The sequence below is a fragment of the Haliotis rubra genome, unplaced genomic scaffold (assembly GCF_003918875.1).
Source record: "Haliotis rubra isolate DU_JTF1 unplaced genomic scaffold, ASM391887v1 Scf580, whole genome shotgun sequence".
Classification (NCBI taxonomy): Eukaryota; Metazoa; Mollusca; class Gastropoda; order Lepetellida; family Haliotidae; genus Haliotis; species Haliotis rubra.
In genome coordinates, this window is record NW_025767280.1 from 73,490 (window position 1) to 86,175 (window position 12,686).

Sequence of the window (12,686 nt, forward strand, 5' to 3'; positions counted from 1 at the left end):
ATACAAAGCAGCATGACATGGAATTCAATGGCTATTTGTTAGGATACGTTATGTATATGTTGTGCATAAAAGGACTGTACAGAAGACAAACTCGTTAATACTTAATGAGATATCCAATTTCACTTGTGCACTGTGTGTAGCTTTTTGATATTGGACAATCATGTATTTCCGCTTAACATCAAACATTGGTGTTTTTGGCTTTTTGTAAAATGTCACGAATTATATTTAACATAAATGTTCCTTTGTGGCTATTCATTCTTATAATTAATGAAACCACATGGATTACCACACTGACACATTGGATCACCTTTTATCTGTTTGGGTTTCTTTCGTTTGTTTTTAGTTGTTGTTTTTATACATCACATTTCAACTGGCCTTTCCTGTATCTTAACTGAGTCTGATAAATCTTTAAGCTTCTTACACAATAAGAAAAATATTGAAGTGCAAGGAATAGCTTTTATGTGTGTAAAGCATGAACTGGGATAGAGACGTACAACTTCTATCCGCTGCAGGAACAGCGGTCCATAACCGAAATGAGGTGAGGTGAAATTGGGTTTAAGGTCGTGCTTGAGAATATTTCGCTCATATGACGACGTGCATGCGTGTGTATGTGTAGGTGCGGCTGCTTGTACTAGCCCAGACTTAAGCTTGTTTTATAGTGCTAGCCATCTGAGTTACCATGCCGCAGTGAAGCATGAATACCCCACCCAGACACAATATACTGACTCCGAGCCGACCAGTCCTTGTTGTACCCATTAATGCTGAGCGCCAGGCAGGGACCAACAAGTACCATATTTTAACGTCTTTTGGTATGACTGGGTCGGGGATCGAACCCGCAACCTTTCGCTCTCCGGGCGGACGCTCTAACCAGTACACCACGGAAGCGGTCCGTAACCGAAAAATGAAAGAATATGGTGAATGTTTTCGTCCAGAAGATGGAATCACAATGTTGTCTAATTTTGTTAAAGTTATTTGTTATATACAGTATAGTTGAATCAACAGTTGTTTCTTTCCAGGGAAACTGGACCACCTCCGTGGTGTAGTGGTTAGAGCGTCCGCCCGGAGAGCGGAAGGTCACGGGTTCGATCCCCGACCGCGTCATACGAAAAGACGTTAAAATATGGTACTTGTTGGTCCCTGCCCGACGCTCTGCATTAATGGGTACAACAAGGACTGTTCGGCTCGGAGTCAGTATAATGTGTCTGAGTGGGGCATTCATGCTTCACTGCGGCATGGTATCTCAGTGGGCTGGCACTATAAAACCAGCTTCAGTCTGGGCTAGTACAAGCAGCCGCACATACACATACACACGCATGCACGTCGTCATATGAGCGAAATATTCTCCAGCACGACGTTAAACCCAATTTCACCTCACCTCACCTCACCTCACCTCACCTCACCTCACCTCACCTCACCTCACCTCACCTCACCTCACCTCACCTCACCTCACCTCACCTCACCTCACCTCCTCACCTCACTCCTCACCTCACCTCACCTCACCTCACCTCACCTCACCTCACCTCACCTCACCTCACCTCACCTCACCTCACCTCACCTCACCTCACTCCTCACCTCACCTCACCTCACCTCACCTCACCTCACCTCACCTCACCTCACCTCACCTCACCTCACCTCACCTCACCTCACCTCACCTCACCTCACCTCACCTCACCTCACCTCACCTCCAGGGAAACTGAGACTATGAAAGTATGGGAATTGTGATTACCTTTGATCCCGTTGACAACCCCAGTATAATCATAAGCACAATCATCATTACAGGATTGAAGAAGCTGCAGCCTGAAGTATTGGTTAATGTTGGAAAGTTAAACAAGCAAGTAAAAGTGTCGTGGTTAGATGGTTAATCTGAAGACCAGATCAAAGGGGAGGAGGTTAACATTGATGTAAGGTGGTTGATATGGTGACCAGATGATTAATATAATTATCAGATGGTTAACATAATGACGAAGCTGCAACTGTGGTAATAAGGTTGATAATCAGACGCTTACCATTATCAGATGATTAAATCTGGTGATGGTGGTTAATATGGTGATCAGATGGTTAAAATGGGGGCGAGGTAGTATGGTGATAAGGCTGTTCACCTTGATGACCAGGCTGTGGTTATCAGATGATTAGTATGATGACCAGGTGGTTAACATGATGACCAGGCGGTTAACGTGATGACCAGGCGGTTAACGTGATGACCAGGCGGTTCCAATCGGGATAAGGTGGTTGATGTGGTTATCAGACGCTTACTATGATCAGATGATTAAAACTGGTGACCAGGCTGCTAATTATATAATATGGTGGTCAGATGATTAGTATGATGAACAGATGGTTAACACGAGGGATAAGGTGATAATATGGTAATCAGATGGTCAACATGGTGACCATGTGGTAAATATGGTAATCAGATGGTCAACATGGTGACCATGTGGTAAATATGGTAATCAGATGGTCAACATGGTGACCATGTGGTAAATATGGTAATCAGATGGTTAACATGGTGACCATGTAGTTAATATGGTAATCAGATTGTTAACATGGTGACCATGTAGTAAATATGGTAATCAGATGGTTAACATGGTGATCATGTAGTAAATATGATAATCAGATGGTTAACATGGTGACCATGTGGTAAATATGGTAATCAGATGGTTAACATGGTGACCATGTGGTAAATATGGTAATCAGATGAAAACACGGTCACGTGTGGTTGATATGGTGAACATGCGATGCAAGTAGAGCTGTGACGATATATCGTAGTATCGATAATCGTGATACTTTATCTGACGATAAATATATCGATACTATTTTTCGTATCGTCATATGCATCGTTGACCTTAAAATTGTTAATTTTACACTGTTACTTGCTATCAAAATATACTTTTTTGAAAGAAAATAACTAAAGATAGCATATCGTGATATGCTTCGAATCGTTCCAAGATATCGCGATTCGTATCGTATCGTGAAATTTCTGTATCGTCACACCTCTAGTTGCAAGCTATCATCATCTGGCCTAAAGGTTATGATGTGTCTAGTCTTACGGCCTGTTGATAAACTGGTGAAACAATGACCTAACGCCAAATACAATAAAGATACAAGCTAAACGCCCTTGGTCCAAGAATCATAATGTGTTTTTCCTATCTGCCAAGCCACTACTTATATAGAAAAATCTCGAATATATCGAAGTTACAAAGTTCAACAAAACGGTGTTTGACTGTATTTCGTGGTTCCGTTGAAGCTCCCTACATCATGATGAAGTCAAGTCAACACGTGTACATGCACTCAGCTTTATGAGTGCACTAACCTTTAACGACCAACCCCGTTTCACATCACGCCTTCTCCAGCAAGACATACACGAAGAAAAAGCAATCGGTCGCCCATTCATACGATTCTGAGATACATACAACCCACAGCGTGGAATTCGATCCGTTTTCCGTTATTGTATATTTTGAGGCAACAATTCTATTGAAAATGTATTTTCTGTTTATTGACTTTGTTCTTGTCTTTGCTAGGCGTTTACGAAATAGAAAAACATGAGTTGTTTTGGTGTTGTTGTTTTCGTCGTTGTTGTCGTCGTCGTTGTTGTCGTTGTTGTCATTGTCGTCGTCGTTGTTGTTGTCGTCGTCGTCCTTGTTGTTATCGTTGTTATTGTCGTCGTTGTTGTTGTTGTCGTCGTCGTTGTCGTCGTTGTTGTCGTCGTCGTCGTTATTGTTGTTGTTGACCAGACCATGCAGAGAATGACATCATGAGCATCGATCTACACGTTGGGAATAAAATGGCACACCTCATGGCACAAGTCAGCGGGTCTTACTACGGCATGTATTACTGAGATAAGTCACAGAACGTCACGTGTAGGAAGAACATGAATCCGAGACAGCTTTATGGATAACGTCTTTTATTCTTTGTAGGTTGGTTCTGTTCTACACTCCCTGCATTAAAGTCACTGCATATTGGAGTATTGATTAGTTGATTGATTGATTTTCCTTTGTGAATATACATCAACAGTCATCTCCCGGACGACGAGTCTTCCGGTTTCAACGGAATTTCACTGTTGAAAGTTCCATGATATATTTCCATAGTCGTACAAACAGAGATAACTGTCGCTGATTTCAAAATAGGATTATTGATGTAGATTAGAGCGAAGACAAGGTGGCTTCTCCGCAATGATAAACAAGTAGTAACGATTTATCAGGTTTCGCTTGAAACTCTCAAAGACAAATGATGTCTCTGTGATAACGTGTGTTGTGGATTGATCAAGTTGTGAAAAATGTCTCATAGAATAGGGGGAAGGGAGGGGGAGGGAGGTCAAGAAAGTATACTGAACCATCAAGATCTTTAGGTGTTGATTAGAAAATCGGGGCGGTGAGGTAGCCTGATAGTTAAAGCGTTAGCTCGTCACGCCGAAGACCCGGGTTCGATTCCCCAAATGGGTGTCGCTGAAATATTGTGTAAAAGTAAAGTCACTCAATCACACCCATCGGCGTGAAAGTAAACTAACTCACTCACACTGACAAACCGTCGTGCTTGAGAGTAAACTAACTCACTCACACTGACAAACCGGGGATATCATTACTGTAAGACAAATCCACTACCAGTCTAAAGGGAGTAGTGAGTGAGTTTAGTTTTACGCCGCTTTTACTATTCCAGCAATATCACGGCGGGGAACCCCAGAAATGGGCCTCACACAGTTTACCCATGTAGGGAATCGAACACGGGTCTCGGCATGACGAGCGAACGCTTTGAAGGAGGCTACTGTTCCAACGATATGTGTGACTGGAAAGTTGTGCGAGCGAGAAGTGCTGTTACGTGGTTTATTTCTTCATTAATAAAGGAACCGAGAAGAGGTGAAATTAGGTTTTACGTCGTGCTTGGGAATATTTCGCTCATATGACGACGTGCCAGCATGTGTATGTGTATGTGCGGCTGCTTGTACTAGCCCAGACTTAAGGTTTTTTAACAAGGGGAAAGTGAGTGAGTGGGTGAGTTTAAATTTATGCCGAACTCAGCAATGTTCCAGCTATATGCATGGCGGTGGTCTGTAGATAATCGAGTCTGGACCAAACAATCTAGTGTTCAATCTTGTGTGAGAATAATCGTGAAGATCCGGGTTAGAACTGGTCATTAGCGACCCGTGCTTGACGTAAGAGGCGACTAACGGGATCGGGTGGTCAGGTTTTATTTTGTTTGTTTGTTGTTTAACTCCACACTCAGCAATATTCCAGCTATATGGCGGCAGTCTGTAAATATCGAGTCTGGATCAGACAATCCAGTGATCAACAACATGAGCATCGATCTGCGCAGTTGGGAACCGATGACGTGTGTCAACCAAGTCAGCGAGCCTGACCACCCGATCCCGTTAGTCGCCTCTTACGACAAGCATGGGTACCTGAAGATCAATATGCTAACCCGGACCTTCACGGGTTAACAAGGGAATACACATTTGTGGCATTTACGAGGGAATACACATTTGTGGCATTTAAATCAATCTGAAGATAAAGTGTACATAGACGCTTTAGTTTGGGGGCCATGCCCGACCCTCATTGATGAAGTAATACTTAAATGTAGATGGCTTCCTTCTATCAGTGACGCCAGTCTTACGTAAGCACATGCATCAGTTTAGAGAATATAATCGATCATGTGTAAAAACTTCCCCAGTGAAACAAGCTCAAAGGATTAATTCTTCATCACCTCAAGGATTAAACAATTCATTTAAACCTGCACACTTACTCAATAACCACCTAATTATAGCTACCGGTGAATCGGGTCTTCAGCAACCCGTCGTAAGAGGCGACTAAAAAGGATCGGATGGCCAGGCTCACTGACTTGGTTGACACGTCATTGTATCCCGATTGCGTAGATCCATGCTCATGCTGTTGATCACTGGATTGTCTAGTCCAGACTCGATTATTTACAGATCGCCGCCATATAGCTAAACTATTGCTGAGTGCGACGTAAAACTAAACTCACACACATACTTATTTATCATGAGATTAGCCATCACAACAATCAAACGACACAAACCTAATCATAGCGGCTTGTGTGCTAAAGTTGACCACATGACAATAGGTGAGGTGAGGTGAGGTGAGGTGAAATTGGGTTTTACGTCGTGCTTGAGAATATTTCGCTCATATGACGACGTGCATGCGTGCGTATGTGTATGTGCGGCTGCTTGTACTAGCCCAGACTTGAGCTGGTTTTATAGTGCTAGCCCACTGAGACACCATGCCGCAGTGAAGCATGAATACGCCACTCAGACACATTATACTGACTCCGAGCCGACCAGTCCTTGTTGTACCCATTAATGCCGAGCGCCAGACAGGGACCAACAGGTACCATATTTTAACGTCTTTTGGTATGACGCGGTCGGGGATCGAACCCGCGACCTTCCGCTCTCCGGGCGGACGCTCTAACCACTACACCACAGAGGCGGTCTCATGACAATAGAAATATGGCACTAAAACTGGCTGTGAGAGAGGTTGGCTGTGGAAAGGTTGGATTAGCCAGTTCATCCATATCTTAGGAATTTTAATAGTGGAAAATCCGTTCTGGCCACCTTGGGCTTTTTAACTAGGGGCATAATAACAAAGTTAGACTGTATATGCGACTGACTGACTGACTGAGTTTGGTTTTACGCCGCTTTTAGCTAAGAATATTCCAGCAACATCACGGCGGGGACATCAGAAATTGGCTCACACATTGAGCCCACTGTATATACGAACTACTGAGCCGACCAATCCTTGTTTTGTTGCCTTCATACCGATCTGCAAGCAACAGGCTGCCTGGGTTAGGTGTCCATTTAGTCTGTTCACCAGAATTATTCAAAATATACTACAATCTACCTGCTTATGATGGCCGAAATAGTACCGAGACAATGTACCGGATTCATAAGATATAAACTGTAATGTGGAAATGTTCACATGGCTTTGCAATAAAAAGCATTCTGTTACAGTTTACGGATGAGATATGTGCGAATGTGTTTAAGGCCATTTCACTGTGATATCAATCTAATTAACAGAAAACGGAAAACAGGAAAGAAATCGCTTAATGTGTAGGAAAACATGTTTTCTTGCTCAGTATGTAAAATTAATCTACAAAAAAAGAAGTGATGGCAGCGGTGGGATTCGAACCCACGCCTCCGAAGAGACTGGTGCCTAAAACCAGCGCCTTAGACCGCTCGGCCACGCTACCTCTTACATGCGCTACGCCATTTTCTTGACCAAGTGCTGCCACTGACCATCTCAGCCCCAACACGACACAAATATGTGCAACTGTGAATACAAACCTACCAGAGCGTATCGAAAATAGCTAACATGTCACAACACTACAACAATGAAAGTATATAGTTGGACGGCTTGTGAGGGGTGAGTGATACTGAATCCTACAGTCTGAAGGCTTGGTCATCTTCAGCTTCAGCACTGGTATGTTTCATCGTTGCAAGTAGAAACACTTTTCGTGTCGTTATTGAAGAGCACCCTATCCATCTAACAGACTGCCGCGCTCCAAACAAGCCATGTGCATCTCGCGTGCGTTCGTTCTTCTGTCGCCCAGATGGTAAGGGAGGTAACTCTAAATCGTTTACTCCGCTTTATGGCGGGAAAATATTCAAACGTTTCTGTAAGCATCAGCCTTAGTAGATGATCAACACGGGTTCGAATCCCAATATACTGGGTTGCAGTGTATTATTTGAATTTCAATCTTAGCATTTTGTTGTCTTTGTTCCACCAACACATAGCAATCCATGCCGACTGCAGTACATGTTCTTGGAGAAAGAATGAGTATTTATGAATCATCGTACAAAAGTCGATAAAAATCGTATCAGACCGTATAATCTATTATATGGTCTCTGATCGTATGTTTCATTCACTCGCAACTTATTCTTTTATATTTTGGTGCTACCCCTACTTTATAGAGATTGATAAATCGATTTGTAACCCAGTGGATAGATATACAGTAATGAAATCAAATTATAATTTACTTATTTGTTACAATGTTGGATCGATATGCTACGCATATATTTAATCCGAGAGATTAAGGCAGAGATTCTATATAAAATTCTTACCCCTGCTTTTTAAGAGGGTATTATATACTCATTTATACATTCTATACTATCAGTCAGGCTCGGTGACTTGGTTAATCGATCAGACATAAAATTGATCTTCAGTAACTCATGCCTGTCGTAAGAGGCGTCTAACGGGATCGGGTGGTCAGGCTCGCTGACTTGGTTGACACATATGTCATCGATGTAGATCGATGCTCACACTGGTGATCACTGGATTGTCTTGTCCAGACTCGATTATCTACACACCGCCGACATATATAATACTGGAATATTGCTGAGTATGGCGTTAAACAACATCCTGTTTTTTTAAACAACAAAAATAAACAAAGTCTGACCACCCGATGCCGTTAGTCGCCTCTTACGACAAGCACGGGTCGCTAAAGACCAGTTCTAACCCGGATCTTCACGATTATCTCACAAGATATCTATCTTCACGTCATATTTACCTTACCAAATAGTGGCGGTATGCAGATACTTATTACAATGTTTCATCGATATGCTACGCATATATTTAATCCTTAAATATGTACGTAGTCCTAGGTAAATTGATCACACTATTGGTACCTCGAGAAAATCAAGTAACTATAATGACACTGGTGCCGATAAGTAGTTGGTCAAATCTACAAACGTGAACGATTCACAAAGCCAAGTAACCTAATTCCGTCAAAGTGAAATACTATTTCTGCACATTGGTATTAGAACTGCCAGTGTTGGTTTATGTGTAGAAAAATCCTGGGACACTTAAAATACATCAGTAATGTAAGAGTCGTTAAAGGACATATTATACATGTATAAATTTTAAAACACAACTTTTATTTACCTGTACCACGAACCGATTGGATAAAACGATATAATTCCATTTCGAGATAGTGCTTGCCCCACATCGATTGATGCGTCCGTAAAATCTCAGTAGCATCGCTGTGAATATTCTGAATAGCTTTAGTCATCGGAAATCAAACGAAATTTTATCAAAATTGCTCACCTTTTGCTTTTTCTTCTTGTAAGTACATGTATTCAATAAAACTGCTTTTACCTAGTATAGTGGTAAGTACATGAAATGACAGTCGATACAGATAGTTTACACCGTGCAAACATTACATCCGTTAGCCTTGTTAGGATCAGCTGATCGTGGGTTTTAATACATAATACACAACAAGATTCGACCCAAATACATTCCATGCTCCGGTTTCTTCAAAGTGGTAATCATCGAAGTATTTTATCAGTTGAACATTAGGCTGATAAGCTGTGATGTAACTAAAGAAAACCGACGTTATGTGTCAGCCAGGCTCGGACACACAAACTAACCACGAGTTCGGATCTTGCCACATGGGGAATTGTAAACTGACAAGTGATATGTCAATTTAATCTACAGATACACAATTTTTGTAAAGTTGTGCCCCTTATGTGTGCCAGGATTCAATTATCGTAGGATCGAATCCCAGATTTGACCTGGTTGTGATCATCGTATTGTCAGCTTCATGTCTGTGGTTTTAAAACATGTGGTTAGTGTCAACGACTTAGTCACATAACCGATTTAATGTTCAGTTTACTCACACTGACAAAATATGCTTTAAAGGAAACCTTTTCTACTAGTCAATACACGTTAATACTGGCAATGTAAGGCTACAACATGCCGCTGGGCCAGGGTAGTGGTTAGCTCGTCACGCCAAAGTCCCGGGTTCGATTCCCCACATGGGTACAATGTGCGAAGCCCATTTCTGGTGTCCCCGCCTTGATATTGCTGGAATATTGCTAAAATCGGCGTAAACCGAAACTCACTCACTCGCTTTCATGCCACTGTCTATATCAGATAATGAGTGAGTTTTCTTGAACGCCGCTTTAATCAGTACTTCAGTTACATCGTGAATTGATCAGTAAGAAAGCCCCAAGTGATGAACACCTTGATGCAACCAGGGGGTATCGACGAATATGGGTATTGTGTTGACAAACCGAACAAGCATAATTAAGACGAATTTGGGTTCAAACCCAAGGTCAAAGATTACTGGCGCGCCTTAAGATTCAACTCTGTACAGAAAACCCCGCACCTAGCACGCTGGCCTTAAGACAATGAGTACATGGGCATAGATATCAGTACATTTCTACCGATGTATGTAAAAATGAGAGTTAATACCCCTAGTTTCCCCTAATAAACCCCACCTAACCCCACTACACTTTCTCTGCAACATTTACCCACTGATACACGTGTTGGTTGCTCAGCTGACATTAACCTAACTAGATCGAGAAAAGAAAAATGCATTTGCGCGAAACAACACGCCTATACATTGTTTACATACCCACGCCTGAATCTTAAAGAATTATGTGGCTAATAAGATGTTGAAACAAGACTGGGTGTGAAAATTGTACAAAGTGAGAGAAAGGGAGCAAAATGTATTTGTCAGCAAGCTTCCAAATGTCACCGAGTTAGTTCCCGGAGCACGCTGTACGCCACTGGCATACACGGCTTCCCCTTTAAGAGCCCGTCTTCCCTGACGTCCGCGTGTTTGCGCTCGCCTCAGAGGTATTTGATTCTAAGCCCTTCAAAGAGGCGATAGGAGGCGTGGCACTGGCGTTTGTTTAGTTAACTGCCTTTGAAGTTGCCCGCCCCGAGTGTCGCAGCTCAGCACATTAACGCTCGGATCAGTCCATCCCTGCTCTACGGGGGTGGTGATACTTTTGAACTCGTCCTGTTTACACATCGTGTGTGTAATTATGTGATGATGATCTGTAAGTCACTGGGGTAAAGGAATGTCACGGTGGCCGGCTACAGTAGGGCACAGGTGAACGTGGAGGGGTGGAGGGACAGACAGCCTTGTAGTAGTAACACACTTTGTACCGCTGGTAGATTCTGCATGGAGTAAAATAAACTTATTTACTTCCTCAAATGTATATCCCGGTGGTATAATTTACCGTTAAAACAAACACGACCTGATTTTGTTTATTTGAAAATATATTTTAAAATCCCCAACACGTTTAAAATACACTTTTTAGTTTGTGGGTGAAAGAAATGTGATTTCTGACTAAACAAGTCATGAGTCATGTTACATAATTTGGAAACTTAATGTGTACTCATTAAATATTTACGCCGATATTACTTCTACAGTAATATCACAACATTGTGTCTCAACACATTATTTTCCGAGGCCATATTCTCTCCATGTTGTATTTCTGGCATATAAACATAATATATGTTATTCATAATTATTTCACATGGAAACTCTGACACCGAAAAGATTGTAAAAATTCTATACAATTCCAATCAGATTAAAACATGCGCTTTCTTAGAAAAATGTATCTAATAAAAACAAATAATATGTATCTTCTTATATATCAAATAATACATTAGAATGCAAACAGAACAAGAAAAAGAAAAGTAATATATCTGTGTTTAATAAAGAACACAACGCCAACTGTAAACAACAAAATGCTCAATTAAAACGCATTTCAAATTCATAGACGTTTTAAATATTGTTTTTCTTCAAGTACGTTTCAAAATATAAATCAGAGACGTTTTAAATACTGTTTTACTTGGCTTGCTCATTTCAACGATCATTCATTCAGGCTGTGAAGTATTGTGACTACCGGAACCTAACACACGTTTCTGTTTTAAGTTGTTTTAGAAGCATGTGAAAGATCTTGAAAAGAAAACACAATTTTTCTTGTATGTTTGCCAAACTTCCCCTCCTGTGAAGTAAAGATGACTTAGTTTCCGCGCCGTTTTAGTCAACCCTGAAATAAGGCACATAAACATATAATGCGCTTTGACATTTGAGGTTTAACTACTTCACTGCATTTTTCTAGTGAGGGAAATAACAAGCAAATGTTACAAAAATATACACGTATTGGCATATTTTGCAGACTTAGCCTATGTTCCTCCGGTAATGTCAGACCCGTGCCACACCGACCAGGAAGCCGTACTACCTACATGGAAGTGTTGGCTGCAGCTTCGCCTTCATTAAAAATTGTTCGGTACCTATATCTATCATTTCATTTACATCACAATCGAGGACGGGTGACTTTGTGAAATTTTTGGGCACAACCCGTGCCACACCGACAAGGAAGCCGTACTACCTACATGGAAGTGTTAACTGCAGCTTCGCCTTCATTAAAAATTGTTCGGTACCTATATCTATCATTTCATTTACATCACAATCGAGGACGGGTGACTTTGTGAAATTTGTGGGCACAACCCGTGCCACACCGACAAGGAAGCCGTACTACCTACATGGAAGTGTTGGCTGCAGCTTCGCCTTCATTAAAATTGTTCGGTACCTATATCTATCATTTCATTTACATCACAATCGAGGACGGGTGATTTTGTGACATTTTTGACTTGTTAAAACAATTTGAAGTAGATGCTACATTTTTAAGAGACACGTCATGGGTTTTTACGGCGCTCGCATACAATAAACATATAATGTATATCAACTCGCTCGTAATTGCTTGTAAGGTTAAGAAAATGCTTCGCTGTGGGAACTAGATTTGAATATATTTAAAATATTAAACATTATATCCAAATTAAAACAATCATGGGTATAACACTGGTGATCTTCGATACGTGGGTCCATGTGTTACAGCAGGATATAAAACTTACTCATACATTGATCAGAGATACCTGTCATTACAG

The 12,686-nt window shown here is 41.4% G+C and overlaps 1 non-coding gene across 1 annotated transcript; it reads right to left on the reverse strand.

The window, feature by feature from the left end:
• Nucleotides 1–7,109: 7,109 nt before the first annotated feature.
• Trnal-uag lies at nucleotides 7,110–7,191 on the reverse strand. The gene has a single exon. It is a non-coding gene; the product is annotated as a tRNA-Leu (tRNA).
• Nucleotides 7,192–12,686: the final 5,495 nt, after the last annotated feature.